The sequence below is a fragment of the Camelus bactrianus genome, chromosome 27 (genome assembly GCF_048773025.1).
Source record: "Camelus bactrianus isolate YW-2024 breed Bactrian camel chromosome 27, ASM4877302v1, whole genome shotgun sequence".
Classification (NCBI taxonomy): Eukaryota; Metazoa; Chordata; class Mammalia; order Artiodactyla; family Camelidae; genus Camelus; species Camelus bactrianus.
The window spans coordinates 6,771,511-6,796,077 of record NC_133565.1 but is presented as its reverse complement, the minus strand read 5'-3'; positions in this window follow the sequence as shown (position 1 = coordinate 6,796,077).

Below are 24,567 nucleotides of genomic sequence, written 5' to 3'. Positions count from 1 at the left end.
TTTTCACTGTAAAACCGAGTTGGAGCTAGTACCTCCCCATATATATGTATGGAGTGGAGTTTGCAACTGAAGAGAAACTTTGTGTTCCCAACAAGCTAGGTGAAGGACGGCTTTCACACACACTTATCTCTCAGAACTGAGCACGTGGAGAGACGTTCGTTCATCTAGCACAAAGGGAACGGGTTGCAGGAGAAACTTTTACTCTGGTTTCTCAGTCTGTTTCCTAGTGCCGGTTTGAAGTTCCTGCAGTTTTCACTGTAAAACCGAGTTGGAGCTAGTACCTCCCATATATATGTATGGAGTGGAGTTTGCAACTTAAGAGAAACTTTGTGTTCCCAACAAGCTAGGTGAAGGACGGCTTTCACACACACTTATCTCTCAGAACTGAGCATGTGGAGAGACGTTCGTTCATCTAGCACAAAGGGAACGGGTTGCAGGGAAACTTTTACTCTGGTTTCTCAGTCTGTTTCCTAGTGCCGGTCTGAAGTTCCTGCAGTTTTCACTGTAAAACCGAGTTGGAGCTAGTACGTCCCCATATATATATAAGGAGTGGGGTTTACAACTGAAGAGAAACTTTGTGTTCCCAGCAAGCTAGGTGAAGGTCGGCTTTCACACACACTTATCTCTCAGAACTGAGCATGTGGAGAGACGTTCGTTCATCTAGCACAAAGGGAACGGGTTGCAGGAGAAACTTTTACTCTGGTTTCTCAGTCTGTTTCCTAGTGCCGGTTTGAAGTTCCTGCAGTTTTCACTGTAAAACCGAGTTGGAGCTAGTACCTCCCATATATATGTATGGAGTGGAGTTTGCAACTGAAGAGAAACTTTGTGTTCCCAACAAGCTAGGTGAAGGACGGCTTTCACACACACTTATCTCTCAGAACTGAGCATGTGGAGAGACGTTCGTTCATCTAGCACAAAGGGAACGGGTTGAAGGAGAAACTTTTACTCTGGTTTCTCAGTCTGTTTCCTAGTGCCGGTCTGAAGTTCCTGCAGTTTTCACTGTAAAACCGAGTTGGAGCTAGTACATCCCCATATATATGTAGGGAGTGGGGTTTACAACTGAAGAGAAACTTTGTGTTCCCAACAAGCTAGGTGAAGGTCGGCTTTCACACACACTTATCTCTCAGAACTGAGCATGTGGAGAGACGTTCGTTCATCTAGCACAAAGGGAACGGGTTGCAGGAGAAACTTTTACTCTGGTTTCTCAGTCTGTTTCCTAGTGCCGGTTTGAAGTTCCTGCAGTTTTCACTGTAAAACCGAGTTGGAGCTAGTACCTCCCCATATATATGTATGGAGTGTAGTTTGCCACTGAAGAGTAACTTTGTGTTCCCAACAAGCTAGGTGAAGGACGGCTTTCACACACACTTATCTCTCAGAACTGAGCATGTGGAGAGACGTTCATTCATCTAGCACAAAGGGAACGGGTTGAAGGAGAAACTTTTACTCTGGTTTCTCAGTCTGTTTCCTAGTGCCGGTTTGAAGTTCCTGCAGTTTTCACTGTAAAACCGAGTTGGGGCTAGTACCTCCCCATATATATGTATGGAGTGGAGTTTGCACCTGAAGAGAAACTTTGTGTTCAAACAAGCTAGGTGAAGGACGGCTTTCACACAAACTTATCTCTCAGAACTGAGCATGTGGATAGACGTTCGTTCATCTAGCACAAAGGGAACGTGTTGCAGTAGAAACTTTTACTCTGGTTTCTCAGTCTGTTTCCTAGTGCCGGTTTGAATTTCCTGCAGTTTTCACTGTAAAACCGAGTTGGAGCTTGTACCTCCCATATATATTTATGGAGTGGAGTTTGCAACTGAAGAGAAACTTTGTGTTCCCAACAAGCTAGGTGAAGGAAGGCTTTCACACACACTTATCTCTCAGAAATGAGCATGTGGAGAGACGTACGTTCATCTAGCACAAAGGGAACGGGTTGCAGGAGAAACTTTTACTCTGGTTTCTCAGTCTGTTTCCTAGTGCCGGTTTGAAGTTCCTGCAGTTTTCACTGTAAAACCGAGTTGGAGCTAGTACCTCCCCATATATATGTATGGAGAGGAGTTTGCAACTGAAGAGAAACTTTGTGTTCCCAACAAGCTAGGTGAAGGACGGCTTTCACACACACTTATCTCTCAGAACTGAGCATGTGGAGAGACGTTCGTTCATCTAGCACAAAGGGAAAGGGTTGCAGGAGAAACTATTACTCTGGTTTCTCAGTCTGTTTCCTAGTGCCGGTTTGAAGTTCCTGCAGTTTTCACTGTAAAACCGCGTTGGGGCTAGTACCTCCCCATATATATGTATGGAGTGGAGTTTGCACCTGAAGAGAAACTTTGTGTTCAAACAAGCTAGGTGAAGGACGGCTTTCACACAAACGTATCTCTCAGAACTGAGCATGTGGAGAGACGTTCGTTCATCTAGCACAAAGGGAACGGGTTGCAGGAGAAACTTTTACTCTGGTTTCTCAGTCTGTTTCCTAGTGCCGGTTTGAAGTTCCTGCAGTTTTCACTGTAAAACCGTGTTGGAGCTAGTACCTCCCCATATATATGTATGGAGAGGAGTTTGCAACTGAAGAGAAACTTTGTGTTCCCAACAAGCTAGGTGAAGGACGGCTTTCACACACACTTACCTCTCAGAACTGAGCATGTGGAGAGACGTTCGTTCATCTAGCACAAAGGGAACGGGTTGCAGGAGAAACTTTTACTCTGGTTTCTCAGTCTGTTTCCTAGTGCCGGTTTGAAGTTCCTGCAGTTTTCACTGTAAAACCGAGTTGGAGCTTGTACCTCCCATATATATGTATGGAGTGGAGTTTGCAACTTAAGAGAAACTTTGTGTTCCCAACAAGCTAGGTGAAGGACGGCTTTCACACACACTTATCTCTCAGAACTGAGTATGTGGAGAGACGTTCGTTCATCTAGCACAAAGGGAACGGGTTGCAGGGAAACTTTTACTCTGGTTTCTCAGTCTGTTTCCTAGTGCCGGTCTGAAGTTCCTGCAGTTTTCACTGTAAAACCGAGTTGGAGCTAGTACATCCCCATATATATATAAGGAGTGGGGTTTACAACTGAAGAGAAACTTTGTGTTCCCTGCAAGCTAGGTGAAGGTCGGCTTTCACACACACTTATCTCTCAGAACTGAGCATGTGGAGAGACGTTCGTTCATCTAGCACAAAGGGAACGGGTTGCAGGAGAAACTTTTACTCTGGTTTCTCAGTCTGTTTCCTAGTGCCGGTTTGAAGTTCCTGCAGTTTTCACTGTAAAACCGAGTTGGAGCTAGTACCTCCCCATATATATGTATGGAGTGGAGTTTGCAACTTAAGAGAAACTTTGTGTTCCCAACAAGCTAGGTGAAGGACGGCTTTCACACACACTTATCTCTCAGAACTGAGCATGTGGAGAGACGTTCGTTCATCTAGCACAAAGGGAACGGGTTGCAGGGAAACTTTTACTCTGGTTTCTCAGTCTGTTTCCTAGTGCCGTTCTGAAGTTCCTGCAGTTTTCACTGTAAAACCGAGTTGGAGCTAGTACATCCCCATATATATGTAGGGTGTGGGGTTTACAACTGAAGAGAAACTTTGTGTTCCCAACAAGCTAGGTGAAGATCGGCTTTCACACACACTTATCTCTCAGAACTGAGCATGTGGAGAGACGTTCGTTCATCTAGCACAAAGGGAACGGGTTGCAGGAGAAACTTTTACTCTGGTTTCTCAGTCTGTTTCCTAGTGCCGGTTTGAAGTTCCTGCAGTTTTCACTGTAAAACCGAGTTGGAGCTAGTACCTCCCCATATATATGTATGGAATGTAGTTTGCCACTGAAGAGTAACTTTGTGTTCCCAACAAGCTAGGTGAAGGACGGCTTTCACACACACTTATCTCTCAGAACTGAGCATGTGGAGAGACGTTCATTCATCTAGCACAAAGGGAACGGGTTGCAGGAGAAACTTTTACTCTGGTTTCTCAGTCTGTTTCCTAGTGCCGGTTTGAAGTTCCTGCAGTTTTCACTGTAAAACCGAGTTGGGGCTAGTACCTCCCCATATATATGTATGGAGTGGAGTTTGCACCTGAAGAGAAACTTTGTGTTCAAACAAGCTAGGTGAAGGACGGCTTTCACACAAACTTATCTCTCAGAACTGAGCATGTGGATAGACGTTCGTTCATCTAGCACAAAGGGAACGTGTTGCAGTAGAAACTTTTACTCTGGTTTCTCAGTCTGTTTCCTAGTGCCGGTTTGAATTTCCTGCAGTTTTCACTGTAAAACCGAGTTGGAGCTTGTACCTCCCATATATATTTATGGAGTGGAGTTTGCAACTGAAGAGAAACTTTGTGTTCCCAACAAGCTAGGTGAAGGAAGGCTTTCACACACACTTATCTCTCAGAAATGAGCATGTGGAGAGACGTACGTTCATCTAGCACAAAGGGAACGGGTTGCAGGAGAAACTTTTACTCTGGTTTCTCAGTCTGTTTCCTAGTGCCGGTTTGAAGTTCCTGCAGTTTTCACTGTAAAACCGAGTTGGAGCTAGTACCTCCCCATATATATGTATGGAGAGGAGTTTGCAACTGAAGAGAAACTTTGTGTTCCCAACAAGCTAGGTGAAGGACGGCTTTCACACACACTTATCTCTCAGAACTGAGCATGTGGAGAGACGTTCGTTCATCTAGCACAAAGGGAAAGGGTTGCAGGAGAAACTTTTACTCTGGTTTCTCAGTCTGTTTCCTAGTGCCGGTTTGAAGTTCCTGCAGTTTTCACTGTAAAACCGAGTTGGGGCTAGTACCTCCCCATATATATGTATGGAGTGGAGTTTGCACCTGAAGAGAAACTTTGTGTTCAAACAAGCTAGGTGAAGGACGGCTTTCACACAAACTTATCTCTCAGAACTGAGCATGTGGAGAGACGTTCGTTCATCTAGCACAAAGGGAACGGGTTGCAGGAGAAACTTTTACTCTGGTTTCTCAGTCTGTTTCCTAGTGCCGGTTTGAAGTTCCTGCAGTTTTCACTGTAAAACCGTGTTGGAGCTAGTACCTCCCCATATATATGTATGGAGAGGAGTTTGCCACTGAAGAGAAACTTTGTGTTCCCAACAAGCTAGGTGAAGGACGGCTTTCACACACACTTATCTCTCAGAACTGAGCATGTGGAGAGACGTTCGTTCATCTAGCACAAAGGGAACGGGTTGCAGGAGAAACTTTTACTCTGGTTTCTCAGTCTGTTTCCTAGTGCCGGTTTGAATTTCCTGCAGTTTTCACTGTAAAACCGAGTTGGGGCTAGTACTTCCCCATATATATGTATGGAGTGGAGTTTGCACCTGAAGAGAAACTTTGTGTTCCCAACAAGCTAGGTGAAGGACGGCTTTCATACACACTTATCTCTCAGAACTGAGCATGTGGAGAGACGTTCGTTCATCTAGCACAAAGGGAACGGGTTGCAGGAGAAACTTTCACTCTGGTTTCTCGGTCTGTTTCCTACTGCCGGTTTGAAGTTCCTGCAGTTTTCACTGTAAAACTGAGTTGGAGCTAGTACCTCCCCATATATATGTATGGAGTGGAGTTTGCAACTGAAGAGAAACTTTTTGTTCCCAACTATCTAGGTGAAGGACGGCTTTCACACACACTTATCTCTCAGAACTGAGCATGTGGAGAGACGTTCGTTCATCTAGCACAAAGGGAACGGGTGCAGGAGAAACTTTTACTCTGGTTTCTCAGTCTGTTTCCTAGTGCCGGTTTGCAGTTCCTGCAGTTTTCACTGTAAAACCGAGTTGGAGCTAGTACCTCCCCATATATATGTATGGAGAGGAGTTTGCAACTGAAGAGAAACTTTGTGTTCCCAACAAGCTAGGTGAAGGACGGCTTTCACACACACTTATCTCTCAGAATTGAGCATGTGGAGAGACGTTCATTCATCTAGCACAAAGGGAACGGGTTGCAGGAGAAACTTTTACTCTGGTTTCTCAGTTTGTTTCCTAGTGCCGGTTTGAAGTTCCTGCAGTTTTCACTGTAAAACCGAGTTGGAGCTAGTACCTCCCCATATATATGTATGGAGTGGAGTTTGCAACTGAAGAGAAACTTTGTGTTCCCAACAAGCTAGGTGAAGGACGGCTTTCACACACACTTATCTCTCAGAACTGAGCACGTGGAGAGACGTTCGTTCATCTAGCACAAAGGGAACGGGTTGCAGGAGAAACTTTTACTCTGGTTTCTCAGTCTGTTTCCTAGTGCCGGTTTGAAGTTCCTGCAGTTTTCACTGTAAAACCGAGTTGGAGCTAGTACCTCCCATATATATGTATGGAGAGGAGTTTGCAACTGAAGAGAAACTTTGTGTTCCCAACAAGCTAGGTGAAGGACGGCTTTCACACACACTTATCTCTCAGAACTGAGCATGTGGAGAGACGTTCGTTCATCTAGCACAAAGGGAACGGGTTGCAGGGAAACTTTTACTCTGGTTTCTCAGTCTGTTTCCTAGTGCCGGTCTGATGTTCCTGCAGTTTTCACTGTAAAACCGAGTTGGAGCTAGTACATCCCCATATATATGTAGGGAGTGGGGTTTACAACTGAAGAGAAACTTTGTGTTCCCAACAAGCTAGGTGAAGGTCGGCTTTCACACACACTTATCTCTCAGAACTGAGCATGTGGAGAGACGTTCGTTCATCTAGCACAAAGGGAACGGGTTGCAGGAGAAACTTTTACTCTGGTTTCTCAGTCTGTTTCCTAGTGCCGGTTTGAAGTTCCTGCAGTTTTCACTGTAAAACCGAGTTGGAGCTAGTACCTCCCCATATATATGTATGGAGTGGAATTTGCCACGGAAGAGAAACTTTGTGTTCCCAACAAGCTCGGTGAAGGACGGCTTTCACACACACTTATCTCTCAGAACTGAGCATGTGGAGAGACGTTCGTTCATCTAGCACAAAGGGAACGGGTTGCAGGAGAAACTTTTACTATGGGTTCTCGGTCTGTTTCCTAGTGCCGGTTTGAAGTTCCTGCAGTTTTCACTGTAAAACCGAGTTGGAGCTAGTACCTCCCCATATATATGTATGGAGAGGAGTTTGCAACTGAAGAGAAACTTTGTGTTCCCAACAAGCTAGGTGAAGGACGGCTTTCATACACACTTATCTCTCAGAACTGAGCATGTGGAGAGACGTTCGTTCATCTAGCACAAAGGGAACGGGTTGCAGGAGAAACTTTTACTCTGGTTTCTCAGTCTGTTTCCTAGTGCCGGTTTGAAGTTCCTGCAGTTTTCACTGTAAAACCGAGTTGGAGCTAGTACCTCCCCATATATATGTATGGAGTGGAGTTTGCAACTGAAGAGAAACTTTGTGTTCCCAACAAGCTAGGTGAAGGACGGCTTTCACACACACTTATCTCTCAGAACTGAGCATGTGGAGAGACGTTCGTTCATCTAGCACAAAGGGAACGGGTTGCAGGAGAAACTTTTACTCTGGTTTCTCAGTCTGTTTCCTAGTGCCGGTTTGAAGTTCCTGCAGTTTTCACTGTAAAACCGAGTTGGAGCTTGTACCTCCCATATATATGTATGGAGTGGAGTTTGCAACTGAAGAGAAACTTTGTGTTCCCAACAAGCTAGGTGAAGGAAGGCTTTCACACACACTTATCTCTCAGAACTGAGCATGTGGAGAGACGTTCGTTCATCTAGCACAAAGGGAACGGGTTGCAGGAGAAACATTTACTCTGGTTTCTCAGTCTGTTTCCTACTGCCGGTTTGAAGTTCCTGCAGTTTTCACTGTAAAACTGAGTTGGAGCTAGTACCTCCCCATATATATGTATGGAGTGGAGTTAGCAACTGAAGAGAAACTTTGTGTTCCCAACAAGCTAGGTGAAGGACGGCTTTCACACAAACTTATCTCTCAGAACTGAGCATGTGGAGAGACGTTCGTTCATCTAGCACAAAGGGAACGGGTTGTAGGAGAAACTTTTACTCTGGTTTCTCGGTCTGTTTCCTAGTGCCGGTTTGAAGTTCCTGCAGTTTTCACTGTAAAACTGAGTTGGAGCTAGTACCTCCAAATATATATGTATGGAGTGGAGTTAGCAACTGAAGAGAAACTTTGTGTTCCCAACAATCTAGGTGAAGGACGGCTTTCACACACACTTATCTCTCAGAACTGAGTATGTGGAGAGACGTTCGTTCATCTAGCACAAAGGGAACGGGTTGCAGGAGAAACTTTTACTATGGTTTCTCGGTCTGTTTCCTAGTGCCGGTTTGAATTTCCTGCAGTTTTCACTGTAAAACAGAGTTGGAGCTAGTACCTCCCCATATATATGTATGGAGAGGAGTTTGCAACTGAAGAGAAACTTTGTGTTCCCAACAAGCTAGGTGAAGGACGGCTTTCACACACACTTATTTCTCAGAACTGAGCATGTGGAGAGACGTTCGTTCATCTAGCACAAAGGGAACGGGTTGCAGGAGAAACTTTTACTCTGGTTTCTCAGTCTGTTTCCTAGTGCCGGTTTGAAGTTCCTGTAGTTTTCAATGTAAAACCGAGTTGGAGCTAGTACCTCCCCATATATATGTATGGAGTGGAATTTGCAACTGAAGAGAAACTTTGTGTTCCCAACAAGCTAGGTGAAGGACGGCTTTCACACACACTTATCTCTCAGAACTGAGCATGTGGAGAGACGTTCGTTCATCTAACACAAAGGGAACGGGTTTCAGGAGAAACTTTTACTCTGGTTTCTCGGTCTGTTTCCTAGTGCCGGTTTGAAGTTCCTGCAGTTTTCACTGTAAAACTGAGTTGGAGCTAGTACCTCCCCCTATATATGTATGGAGTGGAGTTTGCAACTGAAGAGAAACTTTTTGTTCCCAACAATCTAGGTGAAGGACGGCTTTCACACACACTTATCTCTCAGAACTGAGCATTTGGAGAGACGTTCGTTCATCTAGCACAAAGGGAACGGGTTGCAGGAGAAACTTTTACTCTGGTTTCTCAGTCTGTTTCCTAGTGCCGGTTTGAAGTTCCTGCAGTTTTCACTGTAAAACCGAGTTGGAGCTAGTACCTCCCCATATATATGTATGGAGTGTAGTTTTCCACTGAAGAGTAACTTTGAGTTCCCAACAAGCTAGGTGAAGGACGGCTTTCACACACACTTATCTCTCAGAACTGAGCATGTGGAGAGACGTTCGTTCATCTAGCACAAAGGGAACGGGTTGCAGGAGAAACTTTTACTCTGGTTTCTCAGTCTGTTTCCTAGTGCCGGTTTGAAGTTCCTGCAGTTTTCACTGTAAAACCGAATTGGAGCTACTACCTCCCCATATATATGTATGGAGTGGAATTTGCAAGTGAAGAGAAACTTTGTGTTCCCAACGAGCTAGGTGAAGGACGGCTTTCACACACACTTATCTCTCAGAACTGAGCATGTGGAGAGACGTTCGTTCATCTAGCACAAAGGAATGGGTTGCAGGAAAACTTTTACTCTGGTTTCTCAGTCTGTTTCCTAGTGCCGGTCTGAACTTCCTGCAGTTTTCACTGTAAAACCGAGTTGGAGCTAGTACCTCCCCATATATATGTAGGGAGTGGAGTTTACAACTGAAGAGAAACTTTGTGTTCCCAACAAGCTAGGTGAAGGACGGCTTTCACACACACTTATCTCTCAGAACTGAGCATGTGGAGAGACGTTCGTTCATCTAGCAGAAAAGGAACGGGTTGCAGGAGAAACTTTTACTCTGGTTTCTCTGTCTGTTTCCTAGTGCCGGTTTGAAGTTCCTGCAGTTTTCACTGTAAAACAGAGTTGGAGCTAGAACCTCCCCATATATATGTATGGAGTGGAATTTGCCACTGAAGAGAAACTTTGTGTTCCCAACAAGCTAGGTGAAGGACGGCTTTCACACACACTTATCTCTCAGAACTGAGCATGTGGAGAGACGTTCGTTCATCTAGCACAAAGGGAACGGGTTGCCGGAGAAACATTTACTATGGGTTCTCGGTCTGTTTCCTAGTGCCGGTTTGAAGTTCCTGCAATTTTCACTGTAAAACAGAGTTGGAGCTAGTACCTCCCCATATATATGTGTGGAATGGAGTTTGCAACTGAAGAGAAACTTTGTGTTCCCAACAAGCTAGGTGAAGGACGGCTTTCACACACACTTATCTCTCAGAACTGAGCATGTGGAGAGACGTTCGTTCATGTAGCACAAAGGGAACGGGTTGTAGGAGAAACTTTTACTCTGGTTTCTCGGTCTGTTTCCTAGTGCCGGTTTGAAGTTCCTGCAGTTTTCACTGTAAAACTTAGTTGGAGCTAGTACCTCCAAATATATATGTATGGAGTGGAGTTAGCAACTGAAGAGAAACTTTGTTTTCCCAACAATCTAGGTGAAGGACGGCTTTCACACACACTTATCTCTCAGAACTGAGTATGTGGAGAGAAGTTCGTTCATCTAGCACAAAGGGAACGGGTTGCAGGAGAAACTTTTACTATGGTTTCTCGGTCTGTTTCCTAGTGCCGGTTTGAAGTTCCTGCAGTTTTCACTGTAAAACAGAGTTGGAGCTAGTACCTCCCCATATATATGTATGGAGAGGAGTTTGCCACTGAAGAGAAACTTTGTGTTCCCAACAAGCTAGGTGAAGGACGGCTTTCACACACACTTATTTCTCAGAACTGAGCATGTGGAGAGACGTTCGTTCATCTAGCACAAAGGGAACGGGTTGCAGGAGAAACTTTTACTCTGGTTTCTCAGTCTGTTTCCTAGTGCCGGTTTGAAGTTCCTGCAGTTTTCACTGTAAAACCGAGTTGGAGCTAGTACCTCCCCATATATATGTATGGAGTGGAATTTGAAACTGAAGAGAAACTTTGTGTTCACAACAAGCTAGGTGAAGAACGGCTTTCACACACACTTATCTCTCAGAACTGAGCATGTGGAGAGACGTTCGTTCATCTAGCACAAAGGGAACGGGTTGCAGGAGAAACTTTTACTCTGGTTTCTCAGTCTGTTTACTACTGCTGGTTTGAAGTTCCTGCAGTTTTCACTGTAAAACCGAGTTGGAGCTAGTACCTCCCCATATATATGTGTGGAATGGAGTTTGCAACTGAAGAGAAACTTTGTGTTCCCAACAAGCTAGGTGAAGGACGGCTTTCACACACACTTATCTCTCAGAACTGAGCATGTGGAGAGACGTTCGTTCATCTAACACAAAGGGAACGGGTTTCAGGAGAAACTTTTACTCTGGTTTCTCGGTCTGTTTCCTAGTGCCGGTTTGAAGTTCCTGCAGTTTTCACTGTAAAACTGAGTTGGAGCTAGTACCTCCCCCTATATATGTATGGAGTGGAGTTTGCAACTGAAGAGAAACTTTTTGTTCCCAACAATCTAGGCGAAGGACGGCTTTCACACACACTTATCTCTCAGAACTGAGCATGTGGAGAGACGTTCGTTAATCTAGCACAAAGGGAACGGGTTGCAGGAGAAACTTTTACTCTGGTTTCTCAGTCTGTTTCCTAGTGCCGGTTTGAAGTTCCTGCAGTTTTCACTGTAAAACCGAGTTGGAGCTAGTACCTCCCCATATATATGTATGGAGAGGAGTTTGCAAATGAAGAGAAACTTTGTGTTCCCAACAAGCTAGGTGAAGGACGGCTTTGACACACACTTATCTCTCAGAATTGAGCATGTGGAGAGACGTTCGTTCATCTAGCACAAAGGGAACGGGTTGCAGGAGAAACTTTTACTCTGGTTTATCAGTCTGTTTCCTAGTGCCGGTCTGAACTTCCTGCAGTTTTCACTGTAAAACCGAGTTGGAGCTAGTACCACCCCATATATATGTATGGAGTGGAGTTAGCAACTGAAGAGAAACTTTGTGTTCCCAACAAGCTAGGTGAAGGACGGCTTTCACACACACTTATCTCTCAGAACTGAGCATGTGGAGAGACGTTCGTTCATCTAGCACAAAGGGAACGGGTTGCAGGAGAAACTTTTACTATGGTTTCTCGGTCTGTTTCCTAGTGCCGGTTTGAAGTTCCTGCAGTTTTCACTGTAAAACAGAGTTGGAGCTAGTACCTCCCCATATATATGTATGGAGAGGAGTTTGCAACTGAAGAGAAACTTTGTGTTCCCAACAAGCTAGGTGAAGGACGGCTTTCACACACACTTATTTCTCAGAACTGAGCATGTGGAGAGACGTTCGTTCATCTAGCACAAAGGGAACGGGTTGCAGGAGAAACTTTTACTCTGGTTTCTCAGTCTGTTTCCTAGTGCCGGTTTGAAGTTCCTGCAGTTTTCACTGTAAAACCGAGTTGGAGCTAGTACCTCCCCATATATATGTATGGAGTGGAATTTGCAACTGAAGAGAAACTTTGTGTTCACAACAAGCTAGGTGAAGAACGGCTTTCACACACACTTATCACTCAGAACTGAGCATGTGGAGAGACGTTCGTTCATCTAGCACAAAGGGAACGGGTTGCAGGAGAAACTTTTACTCTGGTTTCTCAGTCTGTTTACTACTGCTGGTTTGAAGTTCCTGCAGTTTTCACTGTAAAACCGAGTTGGAGCTAGTACCTCCCCATATATATGTGTGGAATGGAGTTTGCAACTGAAGAGAAACTTTGTGTTCCCAACAAGCTAGGTGAAGGACGGCTTTCACACACACTTATCTCTCAGAACTGAGCATGTGGAGAGACGTTCGTTCATCTAACACAAAGGGAACGGGTTTCATGAGAAACTTTTACTCTGGTTTCTCGGTCTGTTTCCTAGTGCCGGTTTGAAGTTCCTGCAGTTTTCACTGTAAAACTGAGTTGGAGCTAGTACCTCCCCCTATATATGTATGGAGTGGAGTTTGCAACTGAAGAGAAACTTTTTGTTCCCAACAATCTAGGTGAAGGACGGCTTTCACTCACACTTATCTCTCAGAACTGAGCATGTGGAGAGACGTTCGTTAATCTAGCACAAAGGGAACGGGTTGCAGGAGAATCTTTTACTCTGGTTTCTCAGTCTGTTTCCTAGTGCCGGTTTGAAGTTCCTGCAGTTTTCACTGTAAAACCGAGTTGGAGCTAGTACCTCCCCATATATATGTATGGAGAGGAGTTTGCAAATGAAGAGAAACTTTGTGTTCCCAACAAGCTAGGTGAAGGACGGCTTTGACACACACTTATCTCTCAGAATTGAGCATGTGGAGAGACGTTCGTTCATCTAGCACAAAGGGAACGGGTTGCAGGAGAAACTTTTACTCTGGTTTATCAGTCTGTTTCCTAGTGCCGGTCTGAACTTCCTGCAGTTTTCACTGTAAAACCGAGTTGGAGCTAGTACCTCCCCATATATATGTATGGAGTGGAGTTTGCAACTGAAGAGAAACTTTGTGTTCCCAACAAGCTAGCTGAAGTACGGCTTTCACACACACTTATCTCTCAGAACTGAGCATGTGGAGAGACGTTCGTTCATCTAGCACAAAGGGAACGGGTTGCAGGAGAAACTTTTACTCTGGTTTCTCAGTCTGTTTCCTAGTGCCGGTCTGAACTTCCTGCAGTTTTCACTGTAAAACCGAGTTGGAGCTAGTACCTCCCCATATATATGTAGGGAGTGGAGTTTACAACTGAAGAGAAACTTTGTGTTCCCAACAAGCTAGCTGAAGGACGGCTTTCACACACACTTATCTCTCAGAACTGAGCATGTGGAGAGACGTTCGTTCATCTAGCAGAAAGGGAATGGGTTGCAGGAGAAACTTTTACTCTGGTTTCTCTGTCTGTTTCCTAGTGCCGGTTTGAAGTTCCTGCAGTTTTCACTGTAAAACCGAGTTGGAGCTAGTAAATCCCCATATATATGTATGGAGTGGAGTTTGCAACTGAAGAGAAACTTTGTGTTCCCAACAAGCTAGGTGAAGGACGGCTTTCACACACACTTATCTCTCAGAACTGAGCATGTGGAGAGACGTTCGTTCATCTAGCACAAAGGGAACGGGTTGCAGGAGAAACTTTTACTATGGGTTCTCGGTCTGTTTCCTAGTGCCGGTTTGAAGTTCCTGCAGTTTTCACTGTAAAACCGAGTTGGAGCTAGTACCTCCCCATATATATGTAAGGAGAGGAGTTTGCAACTGAAGAGAAACTTTGTGTTCCCAACAAGCTAGGTGAAGGACGGCTTTCACACACACTTATCTCTCAGAACTGAGCCTGTGGAGAGACGTTCGTTCATCTAGCACAAAGGGAACGGGTTGCAGGAGAAACTTTTACTCTGGTTTCTCAGTCTGTTTCCTAGTGCCGGTTTGAAGTTCCTGCAGTTTTCACTGTAAAACCGAGTTGGAGCTAGAACCTCCCCATATATATGTATGGAGAGGAGTTTGCAACTGAAGAGAAACTTTGTGTTCCCAACAAGCTTGGTGAAGGACGGCTTTCACACACAATTATCTCTCAGAACTGAGCATGTGGAGAGACGTTCGTTCATCTAGCACAAAGGGAACGGGTTGCAGGAGAAACTTTTACTCTGGTTTCTCAGTCTGTTTCCTAGTGCCGGTTTGAAGTTCCTGCAGTTTTCACCGTAAAACCGAGTTGGGGCTAGTACATCCCCATATATATGTATGGAGTGGAGTTTGCACCTGAAGAGAAACTTTGTGTTCCCAACAAGCTAGGTGAAGGACGGCTTTCACACACACTTATCTCTCAGAACTGAGCATGTGGAGAGACGTTCGTTCATCTAGCACAAAGGGAACGGGTTGCAGGAGAAACTTTTACTCTGGTTTCTCAGTCTGTTTCCTAGTGCCGGTTTGAAGTTCCTGCAGTTTTCACTGTAAAACCGTGTTGGAGCTAGTACCTCCCCATATATATGTATGGAGAGCAGTTTGCCGCTGAAGAGAAACTTTGTGTTCCCAACAAGCTAGGTGAAGGACGGCTTTCACACACACTTATCTCTCAGAACTGAGCATGTGGAGAGACGTTCGTTCATCTAGCACAAAGGGAACGGGTAGCAGGAGAAACTTTTACTCTGGTTTCTCAGTCTGTTTCCTAGTGCCGGTTTGAATTTCCTGCAGTTTTCACTGTAAAACCGAGTTGGAGCTAGTAAATCCCCATATATATGTATGGAGTGGAGTTTGCAACTGAAGAGAAACTTTGTGTTCCCAACAAGCTAGGTGAAGGACGGCTTTCACACACACTTATCTCTCAGAACTGAGCATGTGGAGAGACGTTCGTTCATCTAGCACAAAGGGAACGGGTTGCAGGAGAAACTTTTACTATGGGTTCTCGGTCTGTTTCCTAGTGCCGGTTTGAAGTTCCTGCAGTTTTCACTGTAAAACCGAGTTGGAGCTAGTACCTCCCCATATATATGTAAGGAGAGGAGTTTGCAACTGAAGAGAAACTTTGTGTTCCCAACAAGCTAGGTGAAGGACGGCTTTCACACACACTTATCTCTCAGAACTGAGCCTGTGGAGAGACGTTCGTTCATCTAGCACAAAGGGAACGGGTTGCAGGAGAAACTTTTACTCTGGTTTCTCAGTCTGTTTCCTAGTGCCGGTTTGAAGTTCCTGCAGTTTTCACTGTAAAACCGAGTTGGAGCTAGAACCTCCCCATATATATGTATGGAGAGGAGTTTGCAACTGAAGAGAAACTTTGTGTTCCCAACAAGCTTGGTGAAGGACGGCTTTCACACACAATTATCTCTCAGAACTGAGCATGTGGAGAGACGTTCGTTCATCTAGCACAAAGGGAACGGGTTGCAGGAGAAACTTTTACTCTGGTTTCTCAGTCTGTTTCCTAGTGCCGGTTTGAAGTTCCTGCAGTTTTCACCGTAAAACCGAGTTGGGGCTAGTACCTCCCCATATATATGTATGGAGTGGAGTTTGCACCTGAAGAGAAACTTTGTGTTCCCAACAAGCTAGGTGAAGGACGGCTTTCACACACACTTATCTCTCAGAACTGAGCATGTGGAGAGACGTTCGTTCATCTAGCACAAAGGGAACGGGTTGCAGGAGAAACTTTTACTCTGGTTTCTCAGTCTGTTTCCTAGTGCCGGTTTGAAGTTCCTGCAGTTTTCACTGTAAAACCGTGTTGGAGCTAGTACCTCCCCATATATATGTATGGAGAGCAGTTTGCCGCTGAAGAGAAACTTTGTGTTCCCAACAAGCTAGGTGAAGGACGGCTTTCACACACACTTATCTCTCAGAACTGAGCATGTGGAGAGACGTTCGTTCATCTAGCACAAAGGGAACGGGTTGCAGGAGAAACTTTTACTCTGGTTTCTCAGTCTGTTTCCTAGTGCCGGTTTGAATTTCCTGCAGTTTTCACTGTAAAACCGAGTTGGGGCTAGTACCTCCCCATATATATGTATGGAGAGGAGTTTGCACCTGAAGAGAAACTTTGTGTTCCCAACAAGCTAGGTGAAGGACGGCTTTCACACACACTTATCTCTCTGAACTGAGCATGTGGAGAGAAGTTCGTTCATCTAGCACAAAGGGAACGGGTTGCAGGAGAAACTTTTACTCTGGTTTCTCAGTCTGCTTCCTAGTGCCGGTTTGAATTTCCTGCAGTTTTCACTGTAAAACCGAGTTGGGGCTAGTACCTCCCCATATATATGTATGGAGTGGAATTTGCACTTGAAGAGAAACTTTGTGTTCAAACAAGCTATGTGAAGGACGGATTTCACACACACTTATCTCTCAGAACTGAGCATGTGGAGAGACGTTCGTTCATCTAGCACAAAGGGAACGGGTTGCAGGATAAACATTTACTCTGGTTTCTCAGTCTGTTTCCTACTGCCGGTTTGAAGTTCCTGCAGTTTTCACTGTAAAACTGAGTTGGAGGTAGTACCTCCCCATATATATGTATGGAGTGGAGTTAGCAACTGAAGAGAAACTTTGTGTTCCCAACAATCTAGGTGAAGGACGGCTTTCACTCACACTTATCTCTCAGAACTGAGTATGTGGAGAGACGTTCGTTCATCTAGCACAAAGGGAACGGGTTGCAGGAGAAACTTTTACTATGGTTTCTTGGTCTGTTTCCTAGTGCCGGTTTGAAGTTCCTGCAGTTTTCACTGTAAAACCGAGTTGGAGCTAGTACCTCCCCATATAAATGTATGGAGAGGAGTTTGCAACTGAAGAGAAACTTTGTGTTCCCAACAAGCTAGGTGAAGGACGGGTTTCACACACACTTATATCTCAGAACTGAGCATGTGGGGAGACGTTCGTTCATCTAGCACAAAGGGAACGGGTTGCAGGAGAAACATTTACTCTGGTTTCTCAGTCTGTTTCCTAGTGCCGGTTTGAATTTCCTGCAGTTTTCACTGTAAAACCTAGTTGGAGCTTCTACCTACCCATATATATGTATGGAGTGGAATTTGCCACTGAAGAGAAACTTTGTGTTCCCAACAAGCTAGGTGAAGGACGGCTTTCACACACACTTATCTCTCAGAACTGAGCATGTGGAGAGACGTTCGTTCATCTAGCACAAAGGGAACGGGTTGCAGGAGAAACTTTTACTCTGGTTTCTCCGTCTGTTTCCTAGTACCGGTTGGAATTTCCTGCAGTTTTCACTGTAAAACCGAGTTGGGGCTAGTACTTCCCCATATATATGTGTGGAATGGAGTTTGCAACTGAATTGAAACTTTGTGTTCCCAACAAGCTAGGTGAAGGACGGCTTTCACACACACTTATCTCTCAGAACTGAGCATGTGGAGAGACGTTCGTTCATCTAGCACAAAGGGAACGGGTTGCAGGAGAAACTTTTACTCTGGTTTCTCGGTCTGTTTCCTAGTGCCGGTTTGAAATTCCTGCAGTTTTCACTGTAAAACTGAGTTGGAGCTAGTACCTCCCCATATATATGTATGGAGTGGAGTTAGCAACTGAAGAGAAACTTTGTGTTCCCAACCATCTAGGTGAAGGACGGCTTTCACACACACTTATCTCTCAGAAATGAGTATTTGGAGAGACGTTCGTTCATCTAGCACAAAGGGAACGGTTTGCAGGAGAAACTTTTACTATGGGTTCTCGGTCTGTTTCCTAGTGCCGGTTTGAAGTTCCTGCAGTTTTCACTGTAAAACCGAGTTGGAGCTAGTACCTCCCCATATATATGTATGGAGAGGAGTTTGCAACTGAAGAGAAACTTTGTGTTCCCAACAAGCTAGGTGAAGGACGGCTTTCACACACACTTATCTCTCAGAACTGAGCATGTGGAGAGACGTTCGTTCATCTAGCACAAAGGGAACGGGTTGCAGGAGAAACTTTTACTCTGGTTTCTCAGTCTGCTTCCTAGTGCCGGTTTGAATTTCCTGCAGTTTTCACTGTAAAACCGAGTTGGGGCTAGTACCTCCCCATATATATGTATGGAGTGGAGTTTGCACCTGAAGAGAAACTTTGTGTTCCTAACAAGCTAGGTGAAGGACGGCTTTCACACACACTTATCTCTCAGAACTGAGCATGTGGAGAGACGTTCGTTCATCTAGCACAAAGGGAACGGGTTGCAGGATAAACATTTACTCTGGTTTCTCAGTCTGTTTCCTACTGCCGGTTTGAAGTTCCTGCAGTTTTCACTGTAAAACCGAGTTGGAGCTAGTACCTCCTCATATATATGTATGGAGTGGAGTTAGCAACTGAAGAGAAACTTTGTGTTCCCAACAATCTAGGTGAAGGACGGCTTTCACACACACTTATCTCTCAGAACTGAGTATGTGGAGAGACGTTCGTTCATCTAGCACAAAGGGAACGGGTTGCAGGAGAAACTTTTACTATGGGTTCTCGGTCTGTTTCCTAGTGCCGGTTTGAAGTTCCTGCAGTTTTCACTGTAAAACCGAGTTGGAGCTAGTACCTCCCCATATATATGTATGGAGAGGAGTTTGCAACTGAAGAGAAACTTTGTGTTCCCAACAAGCTAGGTGAAGGACGGCTTTCACACACACTTATCTCTCAGAACTGAGCATGTGGAGAGACGTTCGTTCATCTAGCACAAAGGGAACGGGTTGCAGGAGAAACTTTTACTCTGGTTTCTCAGTCTGATTCCTAGTGCCGGTTTGAAGTTCCTGCAGTTTTCACTGTAAAACCGAGTTGGAGCTAGAACCTCCTCATATATATGTATGGAGTGGAGTTTGCAACTGAAGAGAAACTTTGTGTTCCCAACAAGCTAGGTGAAGGACGGCTTTCACACACACTTATATCTCAGAACTGAGCATGTGGAGAGACGTTCGTTCATCTAGCACAAAGGGAACGGGTTGCAGGAGAAACTTTTACTCTGGTTTCTCAGTCTGTTTCCTAGTGCCGGTTTGAAGTTCCTGCAGTTTTCACTGTAAAACCGAGTTGGAGCTTGTACCTCCCATATATATGTATGGAGTGGAGTTTGTAACTGAAGAGAAACTTTGTCTTCCCAACAAGCTAGGTGAAGGAAGGCTTTCACACAAACTTATCTGTCAGAACTGAGCATGTGGAGAGACGTTCGTTCATCTAGCCCAAAGGGAACGGGTTGCAGGAGAAACTTTTACTCTGGTTTCTCAGTCTGTTTCCTAGTGCCGGTTTGAATTTCCTGTAGTTTTCACTGTAAAACCGAGTTGGAGCTAGTACCTCCCCATATATATGTATGGAGAGGAGTTTGCAACTGAAGAGAAACTTTGTGTTCCCAACAAGCTAGGTGAAGGACGGCTTTCACACACACTTATCTCTCAGAACTGAGCATGTGGAGAAACGTTCGTTCATCTAGCACAAAGGGAACGGGTTGCAAGAGAAACTTTTACTCTGGTTTCTCAGTCTGTTTCCTAGTGCCGGTTTGAAGTTCCTGCAGTTTTCACTGTAAAACCGAGTTGGGGCTAGTACCTCCCCATATATATGTATGGAGTGGAGTTTGCACCTGAAGAGAAACTTTGTGTTCCCAACAAGCTAGGTGAAGGACGGCTTTCACACACACTTATCTCTCAGAACTGAGCATGTGGAGAGACGTTCGTTCATCTAGCACAAAGGGAACGGGTTGCAGGAGAAACTTTTACTCTGGTTTCTCAGTCTGTTTCCTAGTGCCCGTTTGAAGTTCCTGCAGTTTTCACTGAAAAACCGTGTTGTAGCAAGTACCTCCCCATATATATGTATGGAGAGGAGTTTGCCACTGAAGAGAAACTTTGTGTTCCCAACAAGCTAGGTGAAGGACGGCTTTCACACACACTTATCTCTCAGAACTGAGCATGTGGAGAGACGTTCGTTCATCTAGCACAAAGGGAACGGGTTGCAGGAGAAACTTTTACTCTGGTTTCTCAGTCTGTTTCCTAGTGCCGGTTTGAAGTTCCTGCAGTTTTCACTGTAAAACCGAGTTGGAGCTAGTACCTCCTCATATATATGTATGGAATGGAGTTAGCAACTGAAGAGAAACTTTGTGTTCCCAACAATCTAGGTGAAGGACGGCTTTCACACACACTTATCTCTCAGAACTGAGTATGTGGAGAGACGTTCGTTCATCTAGCACAAAAGGAACGGGTTGCAGGAGAAACTTTTACTATGGGTTCTCGGTCTGTTTCCTAGTGCCGGTTTGAAGTTCCTGAAGTTTTCACTGTAAAACCGAGTTGGAGCTAGTACCTCCCCATATATATGTATGGAGAGGAGTTTGCAACTGAAGAGAAACTTTGTGTTCCCAACAAGCTAGGTGAAGGACGGCTTTCACACACACTTATCTCTCAGAACTGAGCATGTGGAGAGACGTTCGTTCATCTAGCACAAATGGAACGGGTTGCAAGAGAAACTTTTACTCTGGTTTCTCAGTCTGTTTCCTAGTGCCGGTTTGAAGTTCCTGCAGTTTTCACTGTAAAACCGAGTTGGGGCTAGTACCTCCCCATATATATGTATGGAGTGGAGTTTGCAACTGAAGAGAAACTTTGTGTTCCCAACAAGCTAGGTGAAGTACGGCTTTCACACACACTTATCTCTCAGAACTGAGCATGTGGAGAGACGTTCGTTCATCTAGCACAAAGGGAACGGGTTGCAGGAAAAACTTTTACTCTGGTTTCTCAGTCTGTTTCCTAGTGCCGGTTTGAAGTTCCTGCAGTTTTCACTGTAAAACCGTGTTGTAGCTAGTACCTCCCGATATATATGTATGGAGAGGAGTTTGCCACTGAAGAGAAACTTTGTGTTCCCAACAAGCTAGGTGAAGGACGGCTTTCACACACACTTATCTCTCAGAACTGAGCATGTGGAGAGACGTTCGTTCATCTAGCACAAAGGGAACGGGTTGCAGGAGAAACTTTTACTCTGGTTTCTCAGTCTGTTTCCTAGTGCCGGTTTGAAGTTCCTGCAGTTTTCACTGTAAAATCGAGTTGGAGCTAGTACCTCCTCATATATATGTATGGAGTGGAGTTAGCAACTGAAGAGAAACTTTGTGTTCCCAACAATCTAGGTGAAGGACGGCTTTCACACACACTTATCTCTCAGAACTGAGTATGTGGAGAGACGTTCGTTCATCTAGCACAAAGGGAACTAGTTGCAGGAGAAACTTTTACTATGGGTTCTCGGTCTGTTTCCTAGTGCCGGTTTGAAGTTCCTGCAGTTTTCACTGTAAAACCGAGTTGGAGCTAGTACCTCCCCATATATATGTATGGAGAGGAGTTTGCAACTGAAGAGAAACTTTGTGTTCCCAACAAGCTAGGTGAAGGACGGCTTTCACACAAACTTATCTGTCAGAACTGAGCATGTGCAGAGACGTTCGTTCATCTAGCACAAATGGAACGGGTTGCAAGAGAAACTTTTACTCTGGTTTCTCAGTCTGTTTCCTAGTGCCGGTTTGAAGTTCCTGCAGTTTTCACTGTAAAACCGAGTTGGGGCTAGTACCTCCCCATATATATGTATGGAGTGGAATTTGCACTTGAAGAGAAACTTTGTGTTCAAACAAGCTATGTGAAGGACGGATTTCACACACACTTATCTCTCAGAACTGAGCATGTGGAGAGACGTTCGTTCATCTAGCACAAAGGGAACGGGTTGCAGGAGAAACTTTTACTCTGGTTTCTCAGTCTGTTTCCTACTGCCGGTTTGAAGTTCCTGCAGTTTTCACTGTAAAACCGAGTTGGAGCTAGTACCTCCCCATATATATGTATGGAGAGGAGTTTGCATTTGAAGAGAAACTTTGTGTTCCCAACAAGCTAGGTGAAGGACGGCTTTCACACACACTTATCTCTCAGAACTGAGCATGTGGAGAGACGTTCGTTCATCTAGCACAAAGGAATGGGTTGCAGGAGAAACTTTTACTCTGGTTTCTCAGTCTGTTTCCTAGTGCCGGTCTGAACTTCCTGCAGTTTTCACTGTAAAACCGAGTTGGAGCTAGTACCTCCCCATATATATCTAGGGAGTGGAGTTTACCACTGAAGAGAATCTTTGTGTTCCCAACAAGCTAGGTGAAGGACGGCTTTCACACACACTTATCTCTCAGAACTGAGTATGTGGAGAGACGTTCGTTCATCTAGCACAAAGGGAACTAGTTGCAGGAGAAACTTTTACTATGGGTTCTCGGTCTGTTTCCTAGTGCCGGATTGAAGTTCCTGCATTTTTCACTGTAAAACCGAGTTGGAGCTAGTACCTCCCCATATATATGTATGGAGAGGAGTTTGCAACTGAAGAGAAACTTTGTGTTCCCAACAAGCTAGGTGAAGGACGGCTTTCACACAAACTTATCTGTCAGAACTGAGCATGTGGAGAGACGTTCGTTCATCTAGCACAAATGGAACGGGTTGCAAGAGAAACTTTTACTCTGGTTTCTCAGTCTGTTTCCTAGTGCCGGTTTGAAGTTCCTGCAGTTTTCACTGTAAAACCGAGTTGGGGCTAGTACCTCCCCATATATATGTATGGAGTGGAATTTGCACTTGAAGAGAAACTTTGTGTTCAAACAAGCTATGTGAAGGACGGATTTCACACACACTTATCTCTCAGAACTGAGCATGTGGAGAGACGTTCGTTCATCTAGCACAAAGGGAACGGGTTGCAGGAGAAACTTTTACTCTGGTTTCTCAGTCTGTTTCCTACTGCCGGTTTGAAGTTCCTGCAGTTTTCACTGTAAAACCGAGTTGGAGCTAGTACCTCCCCATATATATGTATGGAGAGGAGTTTGCAATTGAAGAGAAACTTTGTGTTCCCAACAAGCTAGGTGAAGGACGGCTTTCACACACACTTATCTCTCAGAACTGAGCATGTGGAGAGACGTTCGTTCATCTAGCACAAAGGAATGGGTTGCAGGAGAAACTTTTACTCTGGTTTCTCAGTCTGTTTCCTAGTGCCGGTCTGAACTTCCTGCAGTTTTCACTGTAAAACCGAGTTGGAGCTAGTACCTCCCCATATATATCTAGGGAGTGGAGTTTACCACTGAAGAGAATCTTTGTGTTCCCAACAAGCTAGGTGAAGGACGGCTTTCACACACACTTATCTCTCAGAACTGAGTATGTGGAGAGACGTTCGTTCATCTAGCCCAAAGGAACTAGTTGCAGGAGAAACTTTTACTATGGGTTCTCGGTCTGTTTCCTAGTGCCGGTTTGAAGTTCCTGCATTTTTCACTGTAAAACCGAGTTGGAGCTAGTACCTCCCCATATATATGTATGGAGAGGAGTTTGCAACTGAAGAGAAACTTTGTGTTCCCAACAAGCTAGGTGAAGGACGGCTTTCACACAAACTTATCTGTCAGAACTGAGCATGTGGAGAGACGTTCGTTCATCTAGCACAAATGGAACGGGTTGCAAGAGAAACTTTTACTCTGGTTTCTCAGTCTGTTTCCTAGTGCCGGTTTGAAGTTCCTGCAGTTTTCACTGTAAAACCGAGTTGGGGCTAGTACCTCCCCATATATATGTATGGAGTGGAATTTGCACTTGAAGAGAAACTTTGTGTTCAAACAAGCTATGTGAAGGACGGATTTCACACACACTTATCTCTCAGAACTGAGCATGTGGAGAGACGTTCGTTCATCTAGCACAAAGGGAACGGGTTGCAGGAGAAACTTTTACTCTGGTTTCTCAGTCTGTTTCCTACTGCCGGTTTGAAGTTCCTGCAGTTTTCACTGTAAAACCGAGTTGGAGCTAGTACCTCCCCATATATATGTATGGAGAGGAGTTTGCAATTGAAGAGAAACTTTGTGTTCCCAACAAGCTATGTGAAGGACGGATTTCACACACACTTATCTCTCAGAACTGAGCATGTGGAGAGACGTTCGTTCATCTAGCACAAAGGGAACGGGTTGCAGGAGAAACTTTTACTCTGGTTTCTCAGTCTGTTTCCTACTGCCGGTTTGAAGTTCCTGCAGTTTTCACTGTAAAACCGAGTTGGAGCTAGTACCTCCCCATATATATGTATTGAGAGGAGTTTGCAATTGAAGAGAAACTTTGTGTTCCCAACAAGCTAGGTGAAGGACGGCTTTCACACACACTTATCTCTCAGAACTGAGCATGTGGAGAGACGTTCGTTCATCTAGCACAAAGGAATGGGTTGCAGGAGAAACTTTTACTCTGGTTTCTCAGTCTGTTTCCTAGTGCCGGTCTGAACTTCCTGCAGTTTTCACTGTAAAACCGAGTTGGAGCTAGTACCTCCCCATATATATCTAGGGAGTGGAGTTTACAACTGAAGAGAATCTTTGTGTTCCCAACAAGCTAGGTGAAGGACGGCTTTCACACACACTTATCTCTCAGAACTGAGTATGTGGAGGGACGTTCGTTCATCTAGCACAAAGGGAACTAGTTGCAGGAG